Consider the following 23,201-nt stretch of genomic DNA (forward strand, 5'->3'; position numbering starts at 1 on the left):
ATGTTGAGATATCCCTTCTAAGGTAAAGGATAAGGTGTTGCATCTGGTTCTTGTTACAATCAAAAAAAGGTACAATGACATATGGGTCTTTCTGGATTTGGGGACAATATATTCCTAATTATGGTGTGCTTTCTGAGAAGTTATTAATTTCGAGTGGGGCCCCAAAATAAGAGAAAGCTCTGCAACTGGTACAGGATGCTGTGCAAGCTGCTGTGCCACTTGTGCCATATGATTTATGAGACTTAAAGTTGCTTGATATTTCGGTAGCAGATAGATATGCTCTTTTTAGCCTTTGGCAGGTCCCTACTGGCGTCACACAACAGGTCCTTGGGATTTTGAAGAAAAGTCCTCCAATCCTCTCCAAGTAACTACTCTACTTTTGAGAATCAGCCTTCGGTTTTCTACTGGGCCTTAGTAGAGACTAAATGCTTAACAATGGGACATCGATTTACTGTGCAATCTGAGCTTCCATCTTGTAGTAGGTGTTATCCATCTCACCAAGCCATAAATTTTGGTATGCAGAGCAATGTTTCATGCTATAGACTTAATATTTGTTCCTCCACCACCCAAATTCATATGTTGAAACCTAGTGATGGTATTAGGAGGCAAGGCCTTTGGGAGGTGCTTAGGTCATGAAGGTAGAGTTCTAATAAATGGGATTAGTAATCTTATAAAAGAAATCCCACAGAGCTCCCTATCCTTCCACCATGGGAGGTTACAGTGAGAAGATGGCCATCTATGAGGTAGCAGACCCTCATCAAATCCCAAATCTGCCAGCACCCTGATATTGGATTTCTCAGCCTTCAGAACTTTGAGAAATAAATTTCTGTTGTTTATAAGCTACCTAATTTATGGTATTTTTGTTATAGCAGCCCAAATGTATTAAAACAGAAATTGGTACCAAGAAGTATGGTACTATTGTAACAAACACCTAAAATGGGGAAGTGGCTTTGGAACTGGGTAATGGGTAGAGGCTGGAAGAATTTTGAGGTGAATGCTAGAAAAGGCCTACTTCGCTGTGAATGGCCTGTAAGGGCAATTTTGATGAGAGCTGAGAAAGTAAAGAGGAGAGCTATAGAGAAAGCCTCAAGCTTCTTTGAGAATACATGTTGTTTATTGCTCTGATATGATTTCAGATCCATTTGTTATGACTTAAGTGAAGTTGTTTTAATTTACTTGTTTATGACAAAGACAAAAAAATGGTCATTTTTAGAAGTAAAGTTGTACTGATATAAGAATGAAGTAAGTTGTGTCAGGATGTCAGCATCTCATGTCTTCTCGATAAAAACTTAGTAGCTCAGTTGCTGAGGGGCCCAGCTAGGGGCTTATTGATAAGAATATGTGAAGAAGCAATAGTTATTGCAAGGAGACATTAGAATAAATACTGAGAATTTGTTAGTAATATCTGAGAGTATTGGTCTGGGCAAAAGATACCCTTTGCTGATCTAGCTCTCTGAAGCTCTTGAGGAACTTGCTCCAGCCATGGCCAGGCTACACTTGGTTGGTAGTGGTGATAAACCATGCAGCAGTCTCAGGAAGAGAAGGAACATCTATTCCTGTCTTGGATAGGCACTCCATGCAGGCAGTGGAGAAAGCCAGGCAATGGTCCCTGGAGCGATAACCCTCAGAATAAGTGGCTTTTATTTTTGCTCTGGCAGGTAAATGTCAGCTGTCGTTGGCAAAGCTGTCTTTCCTGAGAATCTAAAGCTTGTGAAAAAGGTATACCTTGAACTTAATTTGGACCTTATTTCCGTCATCTCCTGTTGCCTGGAAAAATAGTGTAGTCAATTTGTCATTTGTTTGGAGTATGTTTATTTGTTTATTGGTTCATTAAAATACATTACCCTGTATGTTATTGGCTTGTGAAATTTCCACAGTGAACCTATGTTAAATAAACTATTGGCAAAGACAATCTCAGTGTCTGAGCATATTCGCCATCCCCAAAACAAAACAATACCTAAGTTGTTGTGAATACAATGTTGGTAAGAATATGAATGGCAAAGGCCATTCTGATGAGGTCTCAGATGGAGATAAGAAACATGTTATTGGAAACATGAGAAAACGTAATCCCTGTTTTAAAGTGGCAAAGAACTTGGCTAAACTGTGTTCATGTTTTGAAGAGCCAGGCTTTGTTTCATTAACTTTCTCTATCATTTTCCTGTTTTTATTTTCATTTATATTTATTCTTAGCATTATTTTTTAATTTATCATCTTGCTTTCATTTATCTTGCTCTTATGTTTATAGTTTCTTGATGAAGGAATTTAGATGATTGATTTCAGAACATTCCTCTTCCTAAAGCAAGTATTTTGGACTACAAATTTCCTTCTCAATACGTGTTGTCATCCTCCATATTTTGATATGTTGCATTTCCATTTCATTTCATTCTATATTCTTGTTTTTCTCCTCTGAAACATTCTCTTTGACCCATATATTGTTTAGAAGTGCACTGTTTAATTTCCAATTGTTTGTAGACTTGCTTGTTATCCTTCTGTTATTTATTTCTATATTGATTCCAATGTGGTCAGAAAATATGTGCTGTATGACATCATTTTCAAAAAAATTATTGAGCTATGTTTTCTGGCCCAAGATAAGTTAGATCTTAATGAATGTTCCATGGGCAACTGAAAAATATATTCTGCTCTGATTGGGTGCGGTATTCTATGTATGCTACTTACCTCATATTGCTTGATTTTGTTCTGTTGTTTTACATTCTTGTTCATTTTCTGTCTAGGAATTCTACAAGTTACTTTTGAATTCAACAAGTATAATTGTGTATTTTTCTCTTTTTTTCTGAGGTCTACTGTATCTATTATTAACAGAGCCATTTCTGATAAGTTTCAGTTAATGTTTGTATAACACATCTGTTTTCATCTTTTTACTTTCAACCTACCTATACCATTGTATTTGAAGTGAGTTTTTGTAGACAGCTTTTTGAGGGATCATTTTTTAAATATTTATTCTGTCAATGTTTGTCTTTAATTGGTGTATTGAGACTATTACATTTAAGGTCATTATTGCTATATTATGGCTTAAATATGCCATCTTATTATTTCTTTTCTATTTCGGTCTTCCCCTTCTCTTTCCTCTGTTTCTCATTTCTTGCCTTCCTGTGGATTGCTTGTACTGTTTTTGTGATTCCATCTTGATTTATATGTAGTATTTTTGATAATATGTAGTATTTGTGAGTACATCATGTTATTTATATTTTTCTTAGTGGTTGTTCTAGTTATTACAGCATCAATATATAACATCACAGTTTACTGGTATCAACATTTTATCACTTTGAACCAAATCTAAATACTTTGCTTTAATTAATTACCTTTGTTCTTACCACATTTTAAATATAATTGTCTTATTTCCTGTGTGTACATTAAGCACTACATCACATGGTGTTATTATTTTTACCTCAACCATCAAATATGATTTAATGAACTCATGAGAAGGATACTCTATTATATTGCTCCTGTTTTTAAACATCCCAGCATTCTTCTTTCCTTTCTAAAGTTCCAAGCCTTCTTAAGTTTCATTTTGTCAATACTTTTTGTTTAGATAACTTTACCTATTAGTTATTGTTGTCTTTTTTTTTCTTTTTTCTTGGCCTTGTGGTATGTGATATCTTAGCTCCCCAGCCAGGCATCAAATCCGTGCCCCCTGCAATGGAAGTGCAGAGTCCTAACCACTGGACCGCCAGGGAATTCCTTTTAGTTTTTCTTTAAGATTAAGTTTACCAGTAGTAAATTTTCTCAATTTTCCTTTGTCTGAGAATGTCCTTTATGCTTTCTGGTGAAAACGATTGTATTAGGAAATTAGAAAGCCACTACCTTTTTCTGCTGTGCTGGAGTCAGGTGATGAGGAAAATATGCTAACCTCTCTGAATCTTGGAAAACGTAAGGAGCTATTTAGGGAACAGATTTTCAATTGGTGTTCAGCTGGAGTATGATGGGTATCATTTAAAAGCTTTTATGTTCTGTTAGACCACACTTTCCCCTATCTTTTGGTTAGGGAGAGTAGGCTTTTCTCTTAGTGTTTCTTGTCTGTGGTTATTGATGGTTTGGGTTACAGATTTCTGCAGTATGCAGTCCAAGATACATGATATGTTTATATATGATATAGTTTATATGATGAAACATGAAGTATGCATAAAATAATTCTGCTGCACACTGAAGTACAATGCTTATTTCAAGGAACAGCACTTGTGTGACTGTTTTAGTTGCAACCTGAATAAGCCATTTTTTTCATGGCTACAAATTTTACTTGAAAAAATGAGTGACAAGCTACATTTATTGATACTTTGGTATGTAGTATAAAATTTCTTAAAAATTAATGAAGGGAGCCTGCCAATCAAAGAAAACAACATGCCTCATTTGTTACTAATAATAAAAGATTTCAGCTTTTAAGTAAAAATTGGAATTTTGGAAAATGTATACCTGCCAGTAGGAGCTTGACATCTCTCTATTACTAAAGTTGTTTTAATGATGAGATCAATGGTGATATCAATAAATACAATGTTAAAAATATACACTGAAATGTGTCAATAAATGGAAATCCTTCATGACTTAGAGGAATATTTTCCAAATTACTAATGAATGATGTTATGAATTCTTGCATGGTAAAAATTTTATTCAAAGTGCAAGAGGGTCCAATATACTTTAATTTGACAAAGTAAGAAGAGTTTATTGATAGTCTCACATTGCAACTAACTTTTAAGAAATGATCACTTGTTGAGTTGTGATATTGCATCTAAGATTATCCACAATTAGACAATTGAAATATTCTTCTCCGTTTCCACTATATTTCTGTATGAGGCCAAGTTTTCTTCATATCAGTGCATTGTAATAGCATATCAGAATAGATTACAGAATACAGAATCAGGTATGAAAATCCACCTGTCTTTTATTAAGCTAAATATTCAAAAGACTTACCAAAAATGTCTTAGACAAAATGTTTGTCAATCAGAAGTTTATGTTAAATAACTGTGGCAAGTACAAGTTCAGAATCAACTTCAGTTTTCAACAAAGATCATGATTTGCTTTGGAGAGATGCAACGGCAGCAAATCAAAGCTGTAAGCCTACTTTTCCAATGGCTCAGAAACTCCCAGGATAAATATCCACTTTCCCTTCTTTTTGGGGGGGAGGGTGATTTTACATCTCATGCCTGGGGATTCTTTACTTGCTTGCCTATCGAATCTACTCCCAGCTCCCACCTGTTGAAGCACCTGAGTACAGCAACAAATCACCCAAGGTGGATATCCTTTGTCCACAAGTTACCCACATATTTCCACCTACTGACATCTCCTTATTTATTTTCTACAAATAAACCACTGAAAGGCTAGGCTTGACCTTATAATTTCAAAATCTTTAGAATTCTGTGATTAAGTAGGTCTTTTGGGGGACAGATGGTCTTAGCCCATAGTCTCAAACATATTTGTGTACATACCCCAACCTCCAATTTCAAGCTGCATCCACATTTCTATCCATATCGCCTCTATAGTCAAGAAGAATTAACACCAACTACACAATCCATATTTGGGAACATAGACCCTATGAAGTGGACAAATGAACTCTGAGGTGTTGGGTAACCAGAGTATAATCTAGTATATGAAGTAGTGTGTGTGTGTTGCTGTGTGTGCGTATATGAGCAGTCTCTTTGTCTTGAAAGATCCTTGCCAAGTGAAAAGAGCTGTCTATGGATGAGTCACAAAACAGGGTCTTTAGGACAGTGCTTCTCAAATTATCTATAGTTAAGGATAAGTTTCTTTCTGTTCCCCAGTATGTCACAAACCAATAATTTTGGAAAATACAATAAAACTGAATTAGTAAAAAAGCCTAAAAAGACATAGAGAGTTTACATCCATAATGAGAGCATAAGGAGCTCAGTAGACCCACTCACCAATTAAATAAGCATAACTGCTGAAAATTAGCAAAAATAAAATAAAAACAAAACAAACTAAAACAAAAGTATAAACACTTAAAGCATCTTGAAATTATTGTAAACACATACAGAAAATAAAAGAAAACATTTATTCAAGAAAATCACTTAATCTCAGTAAGATCAGGAGGAATCTATGGCACTTGAGCCACAAAACACTCCCTCCTCTTCTATCAGCTTGATGGAAGCGAACTCCAGGTTGCTGAGGCTAAGAAGATAGGGCTTCCTTTACCCTCAGCTCTCAACAAAGGTAGTTGGTATCTCACCAGGAGAAGCAGGCCACAGGCATTACTTATTCCCTCCAAATGTGAGTTGAAGCAGTTAAATTCCTGGTGAGTGCAGCCAAGAGGTTTGAGGTTCCCTCCTCCTACTCCTTTCTTACTAGCAAGATAAAAGTTATATCCCAGGAATCATGTATAACATTATTTTTTATGGCTGAATAATATACAGTTCTCAAATTTTCTTTATCCATTTATACACTGATAGGCACTTAGGTTGTTTCCATATCTTGGCTATTGTAAATAATGCTTCAATAAACTTAGTGGTACATATATCATTTCATGTTTGTGTTTTTGTTTTCTTGGGATAAATACCCATAAGTGGAATCACTGGATGATATGGTAGTTCTAATTTTAGTTTTTTGAGGAATCTCCATACTGTTTTCCATAGTAGCTGTACCAAATGGCATTCTCACCAATGGTGCACAAGTGTTCCTTTTTCTCCACATCTTTGCTAGTAAGTTCAACATCTGTGTTTCCTCAGAGTCACCTTATATTAATTACTTTATTTTCTGTGTATGGGCCTATTTCTTTTCTTGTCTTATCATTTTGTAAAAACTAGGTGTTTTAAGTAATAGAGTTCCAACTATGGAAATCAGATTCTATTCCTTCTGGAGTTTGTTGTTGTTACTGCTGTTGTTGTTGTTGTTGCTCTTATGAGTGGTTATTTGAAGACACAATCTTATAGAAGAAAATGAATAAAAGCTATGAGGTGATCATTTATTTTTCTGCCCATCAGTGTATAAAATAATATCCTATCTCTAAATGAAAAATAGTCAATTCCTCTGTACTATGGCATACTAGTGATATTCTAGCATTAAACTGTTAGTACTCACTTCTAGGTAGACATCTTTAGATGTACTCCCTAACCATTCTTAATTTAAGGTTAGAAGAGGATCTAAAAAATCTACTATGATCCATTTCTCTCCTGTATCAAGGAAAGGTCCAAGAAGCAAAGGAATCTAGTCATTAGAACTCACTTTTAAACATGTTGGTCAATGGATTGATACCAGTAGAGAGGCATGTCCTTATCAATGAAATGTTATTAGCAGGATGTCCTTGGTTTGAAAAACAATTAATGGTAAATAATCCCAGAATGTATGAATTTTTGAGGAATTAATCCTTGTAAAATAATATATAATCTCTCTAACTCTCTGAGTATAAAATGCAGATGGTTCATAACCTAAAATGCTCTGGGTTGTGTGAGGTCACTGATAACCTTACTTATAGTACTTTCCTTTGAACTCAGACCCAAAACACATCTGTTGTGAGAAGCAAATATCTCAGGAATTTATCTCAATGTTCCAGACTATTTTCCTCTTTTTATGGGCCTGTTGATTGCTGGGATCCTTGAAATTATTTGTAAAGCTTCATATTACATAAGTGTGCTTATTCAAGTAAGGCTGAGTTGATAATCTTATCCTGTGAGTTATTTCAAGGACCAAGAAGGGAACAAAGGGGACAAGTTTTGAATTCATTTTGCTTGTCCACTATCTCTTGGATCGAAAATAATCAAGTAATTAGAATATGAGCTTCAAAGATATGTCACAACGTGGGCTTGCTGATCTTGTCTGGCTCTTGGTGAAACGTCAAAAATGTTCAAAAAATAAAGAAAAGGAAGAATTATTAGTTTTCATAAAGTCCTTTGGGGCTCAAGATACAGAAACATCATTATCTCCAGTTCAGGAAACTGTTAATTTTGATTCTCCAGATGAAACAAATTTGAAATAGGGGGAATGCTTCCTAGTGATTTCACAGACTTATGATTTTCCTTAGCACGTGGCAATGGACTAAAACATAAAACTGAAAATATCTGCTCAGAGGAGATAGTGAAGGCTATGTCACTAAGCTGAGACTATATTCCTATAGTACTGGAGTAGCAGATATGTTGGGCTCAAAAGGAACAAGAAAGTTTGTATAAGGAAACTTGTTCAAATTAGACTTGGGCTACAACCACTGCAACTATATGAACTGCACCTGAAGTAAAAAATGTCTCAAATGACAAAATCTGGGGTGTACACAATTTGCTAAGATAAATATATTTCCCAAGATATGGTGATTTTATAATGTCAAAGCTTTCCTCACACTTACTTATGGAGAGGCTACAACCAAGATTTTTCTCTCTCTACTTTCTATTACTCAAGTATTACTGAGCATTTGTTATAGAATTTGACTTTATTAACTACTAATCTTGTGAAATTATATGATTTCATCCATGCTTTCTTCTGGAAATTTCACGTTTGATTTTATGATCCACTTAAAGTTTCTACAATTGTTTGGAATGAGGAAAAGATAATTTTATTGTTTTCCATATGACTTTCCAGACATCCAAGCTGTAGTGGGTTGAATGGTGACCACCACCCCCTATAAGGCATCCTTTCATTCTCACCCTTGGAGTTTGTGAATATAACCTTATTTGGGAAAAGGATCTTTGCAGATATAACAGAGGTTCTCAAGATAAGATTATCCTCAATTACCTTGGTGTGCTTAAATCCAATGACTAGTGTCCTTATAATAAAAAAAGGGGGAAGACAGACACATACAATAGAAAAAAGATGTGAAGATGGAGTCAGAGATTGGAATGATGGGTCTAAAAGCCGAAGAACATTAAGGATTGCCAACCATTACCAAAATCTAGAAAAGGCAAGGAACAAAGTATCCCCTAGAGCATTTTGAGAGAATATAGGCCTGCCAAGACATTGATTCCAGACTTCTAGCATCTAGAACTGTGAGAGAATAAATTTATGTTATTTCAGACCACGAAGTTTGTAGTACTTTTTTTACAGAAGCCCTGGGAAAATATAAAACTACAAATAAATGAGATAATTTCCAGAAACATAAAACATCAAATTTGACCCAAGTAGGAAAAAATATCTCAATAGACCAAATGACCATGATAGAAAATACAGAACTTTCCCTTAAGAATCTATGGGGCCTAGATGGTTTCAGAGAGTTCATTCTATGAACGTCTAGAGTGTAAATAATCCAATTCTACTTAAAATATTTCAGAACATAGAAAAAGAGGGAAAACGTCCAAATTTAACTTTCAAGTATATTTAATCTTTGGAGTTTTATTTCTTTTTGGAAATTTTATGAGTAGTTTATTTTTGAATTTGTGTTTATTTCTATAATGGTGGTTTTGTTTTTTATTGTTATTGCTATTGTCTTTACATAACTTATTTAAATTTTTCCCCCTTAAAACTCACTGGCCTTTTTTTTAAACATCTTTATTGGAGTATAATTGCTTTACAATGATGTGTTAGTTTCTGCTTTATAACAAAGTGAATCATCTATACATATACATATATCCCCATATCTCTTCCCTCTCTTAATATTCCATCTAATCTCATTGCAGATACTCTGATCGTTTTGTTGAATAACATGGCTAAACATATTTAAAAATAAAATATAGAAGAGGAAATTATTTATTTAACCTTGGGGTAAATTTAATTAATGCATCAATCTGACTCATTTCAGTGCCCAATAGTGGCAAAATCTAAAATAACATCCAGCGGTTCTAGGGAGCAATTGTTGATATTGGAGATGGAGCTCATGAGGGTAAAACATAAATATCTGGTATGTTGCTAGTAATGTTTTCCAAGGATGGATAACCATAACTCAGATTCACCTGAAGAATAATGGTTAAGCTTAATGTGTTAGGACAAAAAGCTAGGGTACATGTCTATCTATAATCATAAAAGACATTGACTCAGTGGCATAAAATCAATATTATGCTAAAATAATGTCTATCAGGTCAGGCTAGTAACACCAGTTGTTGATGAAGATGTGGACCACCAGGAACTCATATACTTCTTGTACAAAGAAAATTTGGTAAAGCTTAGTTGAATTGCATATACATATATCCTAACCTAGGTGTGTATGTCCGTTACCTTGACCCAAGCATCCTTCCTCCCCAACCTGCTATCCAGGCCCACCTTTGTAAGAAGAGCAGCTTGGCATGATGAAGCAAGTGATGGTATCAGAATTTTCACATTGTCATGCAAAGCCTTTAATTCTAAATGCCAAAGCAAAAACAAAACAAAACAAAATTAAGAGATATCAAATATTCAGTAACACTAGACATTTGCGGTGTTTTGGAAAGGCTATATGCATGTATACAGAAGCTTGAGACTATTTAAAAGAAAGTGAGCCACTCCTTAAAATTTGGTCATCATCATTAATATTAAGGTCTGTCTCCATTTCCCCTCCTTTGACAAACCCTCATATCCCATATAAGGGTGTTTTTCAGATTAATTCATCTAACTATAGCTTCATCAGACCCAGAGAGCATTTGGATATAGAAAGTTTACTGGAAAATCATCTTAGATGAACACCTGTTGGGGAATGAACAAAGCAGAATTGGGCAGAAAGTTTAATGTTGATGTAGTCCCAACAATGGAGACATCTGAGCTCACAGTGAGCGCTACACTTAAGATGGCCAAGCAGAGTTGTCCTAAAATGAGGAAACAGGGCTGGGTTGACTACTCATTGGATTGATGCTACCCCTGGGAAGGAGACATGCCTTGGGCAAGGTGACTCACTTCAGATGAGGAAAATGCTGGTGGTGAGTAGATGTAAACACTAGACATCAGCTGTTTACAGCAGCATCTGAATGAGTAGTAAGTGCTTCTATCATACAGGGAGGATCTTATTGGTGACCCACAGAATTCACTAAAATAACACTTGTTACCATTACCCTAAGGTTTTACCAGACTTAATAGATCACTGGAAAATAGATGAAAATACAGTCTCTTGGGTTTGACATTTTTTCCCAAGGAAGCCTTTTGTAAAGTATGTCTGGGGAATGAAAAAAAAAATCATGGAAATCTTAATTTACCAAATTGCAATTAGAAACATCATCTGAAAAACCAAAGCAATTCTAAGTAACCTGATAATATTTTTTACATTCCTTGGCCTTTCATATCCCTTCTAACATCACTGCTATGTTAATTTTGATATGCAATCACTCCAACGCCACAGCCAGCACCTAATCATGATATCCAAAGTTTATTTTTCTTTCTATTCTATAAGCCACATTAAATGAACATTTTGGTTGTTGGCAAAGAATCTGTTTGCACTCTACAAAAGAGAAGATCAGGAGTAATGCAAATAAGAATACATGGAAAAAGGGTAAAAATAGCATAATCAGTGCTATTTTTTTAGCACTAATTAGTGCTAAAAACTAAAACAATCAGTTTTAGCTTTTGTGAACTCAAACTTCATGCCTTGGGACGATGACACAGATGTAATCTCCTTACCACATTATTGAGTTCTCATAATGAAAGTTAAGTGAACAATGACATGCTAAGCAGATCATGAAATTCAGGAAGCATGTGGTAGTTGTTTAAAATTTTAATGAAATATTTTTAAAACTTTAAAACAATGGAAAGTTTGTCCCATAAATGAAATTTCAAAGGCAGGTCCTGAGTGGAAATTAGACACTACATTGGTAATTACTGGACTCACACAGAATTGAGCACTTCACTTTCACTATAACGTATTTTGGAGGATTTTAGGAGAGATGTATTGGAGTCAAAGTATAAGAAATGTACAAATGATCCAGAAGTTGGGTCTGTTTAGAGATAATTTTTGACATCTTTCAGTAAGCTTGCTGGAAAAAAATTTCTGGGTTTTGGTCATTATTTGCATCTCCAAGGGTGAGTCTTAGAGTCCACTTGAGGATCCAAGCTTGGAAAATATTCAGAGCTGTTCATGTCAGGGATCTTTTGAATGGTGTTTGCAGTACAGGGAACATCTTTTTCTGCAAAACTCTTGGATGGAATATAGACTAAATCACACAGAGTGACCTTCTTCATATGCTCCTTCTGTAACTCATGCTTTGGAACAACAGCCAGAAAATATTCCTCAAGACTGAGGATGTGATTAATTGCTTTTGTGACTTTATTAGGGAGTCCAGTCACAGTGACGATGTTTGCATCTTGGACTCCTCTAGGAGGGAAAGAGATGTCAACCTGAAATTGATACATGATTTTATGAATGGCTTTTCCACAGGATCAAATAATGTGGCCATGAACACGATAGTTTAGTGAAATTTGCTTAGTAACTGTTTTTTCAAACTTTTGCACCATTTCCATTATTGTATCCCGAGCGGCTATGGTGTTATTTTTATATCCAATGTTTGTGATTTCGTCTTGTATCTCATTGCTCCCTTTACTTGGAAAATGGATAGTAACTTTATGCTCTAAACCAATTTGAGCAATAACTAACCCCTTCTGACCAATGATCTTGGGGTACTATTTGGGGTCTAATGTGAACTTGAGTCTGAAATTTCTTAATGATCGATCATCTATTTCAGTTTGTAAAGCTTTGACTTGTTCTTGTAATCTAGCCTTGGCTTGTTCTACATTTGCAGCAAGGCCAGTGATGGAAATGATATCAGACTCTAATTCAAATGCTGATACCTGTATATTAACTTCAAACTCATCCATTATCTTGTGTATCCTACTTCCTTTCTGACCAATGATGTAATGATGTAGATCAAAGGGCGCATCTACTTCAGCAGTGACAGGAATTAAAGCCTTAAGGGCTTCCATGGCTGCTTCACACTTTTCCTTTTGGCCTGAGATAAATATGGTGTCACATTTTGTTGGGGAAATAGAAGCAGCTCCTGTAGTGCTCTCTTCCCTTTCCTTATTTTCTAGAACAGCTGGCTGTTTATTGGTAAGTGAAATCTCCTCTTTCTCTGGGAATTTGATTTGAACGCTATAATCTCTAGTGATTTGTCTGATCCAAGAACATATTGGTCCCATGAAAAACTGAGGGAACTTCTGGGGAATAACACATTCTGTTGCTACTTCATTGTCCAAATCCCCATTAACCTCTTGAATATGTTTATTGACTGCTTCTACACAGGCTCTGCTCCTTTGATTGTGACTTTGTTACTCTGTTTTCCTGAACATGAAAAGTTAATAATCACACCACCATACTCCTCAGTCATCTCCTGTAACACCTGGCCCCTTTGCATAAAAAAGTGCTGGTCATACATGGGATTTATCAGTATGTTGTCCTCTACCACATTATCTAGATTTGTAATTAAACCGTCTAGTTTCTTTTGTGCATCTTTGACAGACTTCTCTGTCCCTATAATAGTTAACAAGTCTTGATCCTTGTCCTCAGGGATAGGGAAAATGATACATGCTCTAGTCTCTTCACAGACTTTGGGAACATTGCCTCCATTTTTACTCATGAGGAATTTATGATACTCTGGCTTGAAATGGAGGACCACAGAATAACTCTTGGTTTGCTCTTCTACTAGTTGCAGCAGCTTTTTCTTGGCCACCTCCACATTTTGGTCAGGTCCCCTAATAACGACTCTTTGAAGTCCCGAGTTGTTTTTTGGAAAATGGATATGGATACTTCCACATTCTTCCGTGACTGCACCAATCAAACCGTCTTTAGAGTCAATAAAGGATTTGTGTAGATTGGAAGGAATAGAAATTTCTAGTTCTGAAATATTGGCTATATCTTTCTGAATTGAAAGAATCAAATCACGAGCCACTTCACAGTTTGCTGGCTTTCCACTGATGACAATATTTTCTGAGTCGCTATTTGCTAATGAAAGATTAATTTTGGTGTTGCTTGCTGCACAGATTTCTTTGATGTTTGCACCTCCTTTTCCAATGATATTTTTGTGAAGCCTTTTGAAGATGAGAATAGTTATGGAATAAGTACTTTCTACAATGTCTGTCACCACATTCTCCAAATATTACGTGCATTTTTCTAATTCATTTCTTGGTCCTCTAATTTGGACAATGTCACTTTTTTTTGTGTGCTGGGTCAGGAAAAGTAATTAGAACCTCTGGAAACTTCTTACGGATGTCATGTATCCATTCACCTTTCTGCCCAATGATTGCGTGGTGAAATCTTTGCTCAATGATTAAGTCATTGTGCTCATTTTCTAAATGAGAAGCAAGTTCAAGAAGTTCTTTCTTGGCCTGTTGGGCACCATGAGATTCCCTCTCAATGCTGATCTAGTTATTCTTTGCATTTTCAGGTGAGATTAGCACAGAAACTTTATTCCTTTCTTTAATCCCATTTATGATAACACCTTTCTTCCTTGTCAGGAGTTTGTGAAACTTATAGTCAACATTAATCTCTGCATAATCCATCCTGTTAATAAGATCTTTTACTATGACCTCAATTTGTTCTTTAGCATAATTAACATCTTCTGTCAGCGCTTCTATTGTAATTTTATCTTCTCCAGTAAAATGTATGTGAACTTTTGGCATGTTCTAAGTAATTGTAGATATATTATAACCTTTCTTACCAATAACAAATCTGTGAAGCCAGGAAGGTACAGAGATAGAGGAAAGAGTGTAAACTTTGGTATTTGAGTAGGCTTCAGTAAATGCCTTCCTTAAACTTTCAGGCTTACAATGATATGTCACAGAATCTGACATGCTCTGTGAGGGTGAGATCTCTATTGAAACTCCAGTTCTTTCCAGGATCTCCTGGACGGAATTATTTTGGAGACCTATGTACATTTGTGCTGCAACTTCCTCTCCACATCTATGGATGTGGTTTTCTCTGTAGTATTGTCAAAAATCTTCTTTACACAAGCCTGATCCTGATCTAGTTGTTGCTTTTTTCCAGGAAAGCTTATTTGTATCTGATTGGCACTAGATGGTGAGATGTGGATGTGGTCCTCCATTTCCTGTAGGATTCTGTCAAAAGTTTTATTGGATGGTCCAGCAATGAAAGGATGAAATGCTTTTCCCACATCTAACCTTTCTTCAGCACACTTGTCTTGTTCAGTAGACACAAGTAAGACTTCATGTGGAGCCTTTTTCATGATCTCTTTGGTGCCAATAGTATTGATCCAGGTGCTGTGGTTAACTGGGCATAAGGTCTGAATGTTGGTTGCAGCTTTTTGTTCTAGGTCTTGCAGTTTTTCACCAGTCTTGCCTAGCAAGACTAGCAAAGCAAAGATGTTCTTTGGGAATGGAAGCTGTAGTTAAAACTTGTTTCTTAAAACATGCAAAAATCTCCTTCTGAGCTTTCGTGACAGATTCTGGCTTACCAGAGACTATAATGTAGAGGCATTGGTTTTTGACAAAAGTTATTTCTAGGTTGGCACCAGTTCTTTGCATGAAGTCTAGATAGAATTTTGCTTGTGTACCTTCCTCAAACAGATTCACATAGTGTTTCTCCTCCAGAGGCACATAAAACCTTGAGTGATGACTGATGTCATGATAAGTTGACTATTATTGTTTGAGGATGCAGCAGGCTCCTGAGCATTTTCCAACCAACTTGTTTTCTCTAGAAGTTCAGCGAATTTATCTTTGGAGTTTGGCGTGTCAAGATCCTCTTCTGAATTTAAAGCAGTAAAATCATTATCTTTTTGAATGTATCTACTTGGGTGCTGTTAAATTTTCTTTGTAATTCATAGTTGATTTTTAATTATTTAGAGGTATTGCAGCTACATGGTCAGTAGCCAGAAAATTCATCCTGTAGCTGCCTTTTTGCATATTACTGTGTGGGAAAAATAAATATTTTAAAGACATAATTCCTTTCCAAATTAATCTATAAACTCAAATCAATAAAAATTGAAATCCTAATATTTATAGAACTCATAAAAATGTCCAAGGTTCATCTATTCTACTGTTATGAGAGTACCAAGATAAGGTTCAAATTATAGGGACTGTGAGGAAACAGCCACCATTTTGTTAAAGAAGAGAAATATATCTTTTGATTATTCTTATCAGAGTCATCTCAAACCTCATTTTGCCTTACCCAATGCCATCATTTTTTGACCTTTGGCACTATTGACTGCAAATTATTTTTGGAAAAATATAATTCTCTAGTCTTCAATAATACCATATTTACAGGGTTTCCTTATTTTCTTAATAGCTTTTTGAAGAATAATTTATATACTATAAAATTCACATAGTCTATGCATACAATTTAATGATTTTTAGTTAATTTACAGTGCTGTACAGCCATCACAACAACCCAGGCTAAGAACATTTCCATCACCCGAAAGAGCTTCCTCATGCTCATTTGCAGGTAATCCTGTTTCCACACCCAGGCAAAACTAATTTATTTATTTTTCCTCTATAAACTTGCATTTCCTGGACATTAAATAAAAATATTATCAAACAGTATAAGAGGGTCTTTTGTACCTTGTGTCTTTGCCTTTACAATCCGGTTTTTGGATTCAACCATATTATAGCATATATCAGTAGTATAATCCTTTTAATTGCTCAAAAATGCTTCAATTCTATTTACTTTTACCTTAATGACTGTTGTAACTCAATCTTCTTTCCTGGCTCCAAGACCTCCACTGGGACTCTATATACCCAAGTGTTACAGGATGCTCTTTTGGACTCCTTTCTTTGTCTATATTTTTTCCATATGTGATGTAGTTTACACTCATAACATTGAATATCATTGACAGACTGATGATCCTCAAATCTACTACTCCAACCCTGAAATGCAATGTGTATATGCATAAACCTTCTTCATATCATCACTTGAATGTCTAATAGTCCTTTCAAATGTAATATATCAAGTGAACGCTTGATTTTGTCCCCAGAATTTCTCTTCTTGGAATATTCTGAAACTCAGAAAATGTCCCCAGGGTTTTCTCCTATTTCTCAGGCCAAGTACTTGGTATCATCTTTGACTTCTCACTTTCTTTCACATAACACATGTAAAGTAAGAACATTCTTGTTAATCTAAGTCTGACCTATTCTCATCATTTCCATTCTACATTCTTAGTTTAAGCCAGCATGTCAATACTGTAACAAGTATTGAATTGCTATACCACTCCTACTCTTGGCTTCTTATGACCTATTTTCTACAAAACATTCAAATAAGAGGTGATGTCAGCATCATTGTTGTATAAAACATTCTTCCTTTTTGTCTCCCTTTTTAAACAATGAATTAAACATCCATCCACGGACAAAAACACCTTTGTGGGAGTTGTGGGATCCAGCACAGTATACCAAGGGATATGGAAGGAGTCTCACCCACCTGTGCATCTGGTAGGAGGTAGACAGATATCGGTATGGGCTGTGGAACTAGAAGAGCCAGCAAACCTGCCTCAACCCCTCTCACCACAGTCAATAAAAACAAACAAACAAACAAACCATGGAGAGTGCTGACCTGGTCAGATACCTACAGATGAGAGAGATTTTGCAAAAGTCCAGGCTTCCTGGGGTGGAAATTCCAACATGTCACTGGAGCAAAAAACAAAAAAAATCCTGTTTGGTCACAGTGGAGATGGTATCAGGAATTTTCCCAGTGTCACCATCCCCCAAGGCAACACTGCACAGGGCTGAAATATCTGGCAACTTTAACCTCTTCTGTGAGAAGAAAGGAGAGCACACATTGCTCAGCTATCCCACTAGTGCAGGATGCTGCTGGAGAAACACATTTCTTTCCAGCAGAACTCAGAGTACTAAGGCAGAAGCTCCATGGTTGGGAGGAGGAAGAAGATTGGGAAAAAGTCAGTGAATATCAAAGTGCATTAAAGTGACATAGTTCCTGCTGACTGTGCTCAGGACTTTAACAGGAGGTCCACCCAGGAGACTCTGGGAGTACCTGTCCTGAAGATCTCCTCAACAGGTTTGCAGGCATCCCTAATAGTGCAAATGCTAAACTCACACCTCTTCCCACTCTGGCCACATGCTCCCAAGTGCAATGGTGAAAGCAAGTCTGGTAAAAAGTGCTATCAGAAAAACAGACCAGGATTGTGGGCAAGGGAGAAACCACAAACTTGAGCTATAACACCACCTTCTGGGAAATAAGAGAGGTTTCTCAGGAACAAGAAAATAAAGGACACATATCATCACCGAAAGATAACAATAAATCTCCAATAACTGATCTCAATGGCAGATTTTTGCAATTTAGCTTATAAAGAATTCAAAATAGCTGTTTTGAAGAAACCCGGTAAGCTACAAGAAAACTCAGAGAAACAATTCAATGAAATCAGGAAAAAAATACATAAACAAAATATCTACTGAAGACATAGAAAATGTAATAAGAACCAAACAGAAATTGTGGAGCTGAAGAATTCAATGAATTAAATGAGAAATGTAATAGAGAGCATCTGTATCAGAGTAAAGCAAATGGAAGAAAGAATTGAAAGAATGGAAGTAAGCTAAAGGACAGGAATTTTGAAACAACCCAGTCAAAGTTGAGCAACAACAGAAATGAATGGGGAAAGAACAACAATAAAAGACTAAGTGATTTATGTGATTCCATCAAGAGACAATAATTAGAGTAATCAGGATCCCAAAAGGAGAAGAGAGGGAGAAAGGGGCAGAAACTTTATTTAAAGAAATAATAGCTGAGAACTTCCCAAACCCGGAGTGAGACTTGAAAGTCCAAGTTGACAAAGTCAATAGATAATTCTATTATCTCAGTGCAATAGTACATTCTCCAAGACACATTAGATGAAACTGTGAAAAATCAAAGATAGAGAATCCTAAAAGGAGCCAAGTGGGGGGAAATTGTAACTCTTTAAAAAGAAACCTCCATTAGGCAATCAGCAGATTTCTCAGCAGAAACACTACAGGCCAGGGGAGAGTGTAATAACATATTTAAAGTGTTGAATGAAAAATTTGAAAACCAAGAATATTCTATCTAGTAAAGTTATCCTTCAGATGTGAAGGAAAAATGAAGACTTTTCTTGCCAAAAATCTGACAGCATTTATTACTACAAGACCTGCCTTTGAAGAAATGCTAAAAGGATTTCTATAAGCTTAAACAAAATGGCACTACTCAGTGACATGAAAACACTTGAAAGTATATAAAACATTGGTAAAGTTAAATATACAGTCACACTTAGAAAACTGCAACTTTTAATAGGATTGTGTGTTAACCACTTAACTATAATATAAAAGTTAAAGGAGAAGACTATTAAAAATAATTATAGCTACTATAATTTGTTAACAAATATACAATATAAAAGGAGGTAAATTGTGACATCAAAAATAAAAGACAGGGAGTGAAAGAACGAAGTTTGTGTAAGTGATCAAGATTAAGTTGCTATCACCTTGAAATTGACTGTTTTCTCTATGAAATATTTTATGTAAGCCTCATGGTAACTACAAAGCAAGATCTTAGAGTAAATGAACAAATGATAAAGAAAAGGGAAACAGAGCATACTAATATGAAAATCACCATTTTACAGAGGTGGGCAGAAACAGAAGGAAAAAGAAACAATGGATACAAAACATCCAGAAAGCAATTGATGGCATTGGTAAGTCCTTACATATCAATAATTTCTCTTAGTGTAAATGGGTATAATTTAACAATCAAAAGCCACAGAATGGCTGGCTGGATTTATTTTTTAAAGCAAGAGCACATTGTATGCTGCTTACCAGATACTCACTTTGACTCTAAAGATGCTATGTGAGACAAGTCAGACAGAGAAAGACAAATACTATATGGTCTCACTTATATGTGGAAACTTAAGCTGAACTTGTAAAAACAGAGTACAATATTTGTTACCAGAGGCTGGGGGTGGAGGAATTGGGGATCTGTTGTTTAAGGGTACAAACTTGGAACTACTAGATAAATAAACCCTGGAGTCTAATGCACAGCATAGTGATATAGGCAATACTGTATTATAAACTCCATAGTTCCTAAGAGACTATATCTTACTTGTTCCCACCACAAAAAAATGATAATTACATGACATGTTAGAGGTGTTAGCTAACATCACTGTGGCAATTATATTGCAATATACAAATGTATCAAATCAACATGTTGATCACCCAAATGATACATAATGTTATATATCAATTATATCTCAATAAAAATGTTTAAAAAATGATAAATAACAGTCAAAAAGTTGATAAAGCATCAATAAACTCATACTCTTGTCCTTAATACTGTTGAGTGGGTTCCCACTGCAATTAGAATAAAATAAAACTATTAAGTAAAACTGTATGAAATTACCAATGCTTGATTATTTTTATCTATGAAAAGACATTTTATCTAATTCTTTTTGACCTTTTAAATCCTTTAGGACACAATCCCTTTCAACCTCAATTGTCTCATCTACCAGTCATGTTTCTATTATGTTACTGCTACATTGGTCCATCTGTTGTTTGGCCATGTCTTGTGCAATTATTCTTCAAAGCCTTACCATTTGCTAGTTCATCCATTTGCAAATCTCCTATTTCCAAGTCTCCTGTACTTTCCTCCTCTTATCATTCACTTCAAACATCATCTTAACTCAAATATCTCCTAAAAGATGACTTCTCTACCTGACCTAACTAAATAAACTCTTCACTCTATCACTTTGCTCTTTTCTTTACTATTTTATTTACTTCAGTGACACAGTTAGGGTCTATCGCTATGCTTCCTAATACATACACACACACACACACACACACACACACACACACACACACATTAGGATGTAAGTTCCTTGATTTCAAGAATTTGTTTGTTCATTGCTGTATTTTCATTGCCTAGTAGGGTGTGTCATGCTCCAAGAACTAAAAAATATGTTTTATGGCTAATAATTCAAATGACAAGCAGAAAAAATAAAACAATAAAATACAGCAAAAGCATATTCTATTGAACATAAAAAGGCACTTAAAAATCAATACAGGAGTGCCTTCAAGATGACAGAGGAGTAAGACATGGAGATCACTTCCTCCCAACAAATACATCAAAAATATATCTACATGTGGAACAACTCCTACAGAACACTTACTGAACGCTGGCAGAAGACCTCAGACTTCCCAAAAGGCACGAAACGCCCCACATACCTGGGTAAGGCAAAAGAAAAAGGGAAAAACAGAAATAAAATAATAGGGATGGGACCTGCACCTCTGGAAGGGAGCTGTGAAGGATGAAAAGTTTCCACACACTAGGAAACCTTTTCACTGGGGGGTGGGTGAGTGGGAAGCTTCAGAGCCACAGAGGAAAGCCCAGCAACTGGGGTGCAGAGAGCAAAGTGGAGAGATTCTCGCACAGAAGATCAGTGCCAACCAGCACTCACCAGTCTGAGAGGCTTGTCTGCTCACCTGGTGGGGCGGGGGATGGGGGTGGGGGCAGTTGGGAGTTGAGACTTGGGCTTTGGAGGTCAGATCCCAGGGAGAAGACTGGGGTTGGCTGCATGAACACAACCTGAAAGGGGGCTAGTGCACCACAGCTAACCAGAAGGAAGTCCAGGGAAAGCATTTGGAACTGCCTAAGAGGCAAGAGACCAATGTTTTAGGGTGTGTGAGGAGAGGAGATTCAGAGCACCACCAAAATGAGCTTCAGAGACAGGCACGAGTCACGGTTATCAGCACGAACACCAGAGACAGGCATCAAATGTTAACACTGCTGCTGCAGCCACGAAGAATCCTGTGTGCAAGCGCAGATCACTATCCACACTTACCCTCCTGGGAGCCTGTGCAGCCTGCCACTGCCAGCATACTGCGATCCAGGGACAACTTCTCCAGAACACACAGCACACCTCAGGCTGTTGCAACATCGTGGGAGCATCTGCCGCCACAGGCTGGCCCAGCATTCCGTACCTCTCCATCCCCTCAGTCTGAGTGAGCCAGAGCCCCTTAATCAGTCGCTCCTTTAACCTCCTCCTGTCTGGGCAAAGAACAGACACCAGAGGGTGACCTTCATGCAGAGACAGGACCAAATTCAAAGCTGAACCCTAGGAGCTGTGCGAAAAAAGAAGAGAAAGGGAAATTTCTCCATGAAGCCTCAGGAGCAGTGGATTAAATCCCCACAATCAGCTTGATGTACCCTGCATCTGTGGAACACCTGAATAGACAACGAATCATGCCAAAACTGAGTCCGTGCACTTTGGGAACCACTGTAGAATTTGGGTTTGCTGTATGCGACTGACTAGTTTCTGATTTTTATGTTTATCTTAGTATAGTTTTCAGCACATGTTATCATTGGTGGATTTGTTTAGTGGTTTGGTTGCTCTCTTTTTATTACATTTATTTTTTAATTGAATAATATTTTTTAAATTTTTTATTTTAATAACTATTTTATTTATTTTCTTTCTTTCTGTTCTTTCTCCCTTTTCTACCGAGCCATGTGGCTGACAGGGTCTTGGTGCTCTGGCCAGGTGTCAGGCCTGAGTCTCTAAGGTGGGAGAGCCGAGTTCAGGGCATTGGTCCACCAGAGACCTCCCAGCCCTTCATAATACCAATCGACGAGAGCTCTTCCAGAGATCTCCATCTCAACGCTAAGACCCAGCTCCACTCAACAGCCAGCAAGCTACAGTGCTGGACACCCTATGCCAAACAACTAGCAAGACAGGAACACAACACCACCCATTAGCAGAGAGGCTGCCTAAAATCATAATAAGGTCACAGACACCTGAAAACACACTAACAGATGCGGTCCTGCCCACCAGAAAGAAAAGATCCAGCCTCATGCACTAGAACACAGGCACCAGCCCCCTCTACCAGGAAGCCTACACAACCCACTGAACCAATCTAACCTACTGGAGGCAGACACCATAAACAACAGGAACTACAAACCTGCAGCCTGCAAAAAGAAGACCCCAAGCACAATAAGTTAAGCAAAAAGAGTAGACAGAGAAATACACAGCAGATGAAGGAGCAAGGTAAAAACCCAACAGACAAAATAAATGAAGAGGAAATAAGCAGTCTACCTGAAAAAGAATTCAGAGTAATGAGAGTAAAGATGATCCAAAATCTTGGAAATAGAATGGAGAAAATACAAGAAATGTTTAACAAGGACCTAGAAGAAATAAAAAGCAAACAAACAATGATGAAATTAAACATTAAATAAACAAATGATAAATGGAATTAAAAATTCTCTAGAAGGAATCAATAACAGAATAACTGAGGCAGAAGAATGGATAAGTGACCTGGAAGATAAAATAGTGGAAATAACTACTGCAGAGCAGAATAAAGAAAAAAGAATGAAAAGAATTGAGGACAGTCTCAGAGATTTCTAGGACAACATTAAATGAACCAACATTCGAATTATAGGGGTCCCAGAAGAAGAAGAGAAAAAGAAAGGGACT

The 23,201-nt window shown here is 36.5% G+C and overlaps 1 pseudogene across 1 annotated transcript; it reads right to left on the minus strand.

Annotated features, from left to right (window-relative positions):
- Nucleotides 1-11,847: 11,847 nt before the first annotated feature.
- LOC307180615 (vigilin-like) lies at nt 11,848-21,707 on the minus strand (annotated as a pseudogene). The gene is made up of 2 exons: nt 21,654-21,707; nt 11,848-15,590 (listed from the first exon to the last, which is right to left on the minus strand). The product of its transcript is annotated as a vigilin-like (transcript).
- Between the last annotated feature and the right edge of the window lie 1,494 nt (nt 21,708-23,201).

This window comes from Stenella coeruleoalba (genome assembly GCF_951394435.1).
Source record: "Stenella coeruleoalba genome assembly, chromosome: X".
NCBI lineage: Eukaryota > Metazoa > Chordata > Mammalia > Artiodactyla > Delphinidae > Stenella > Stenella coeruleoalba.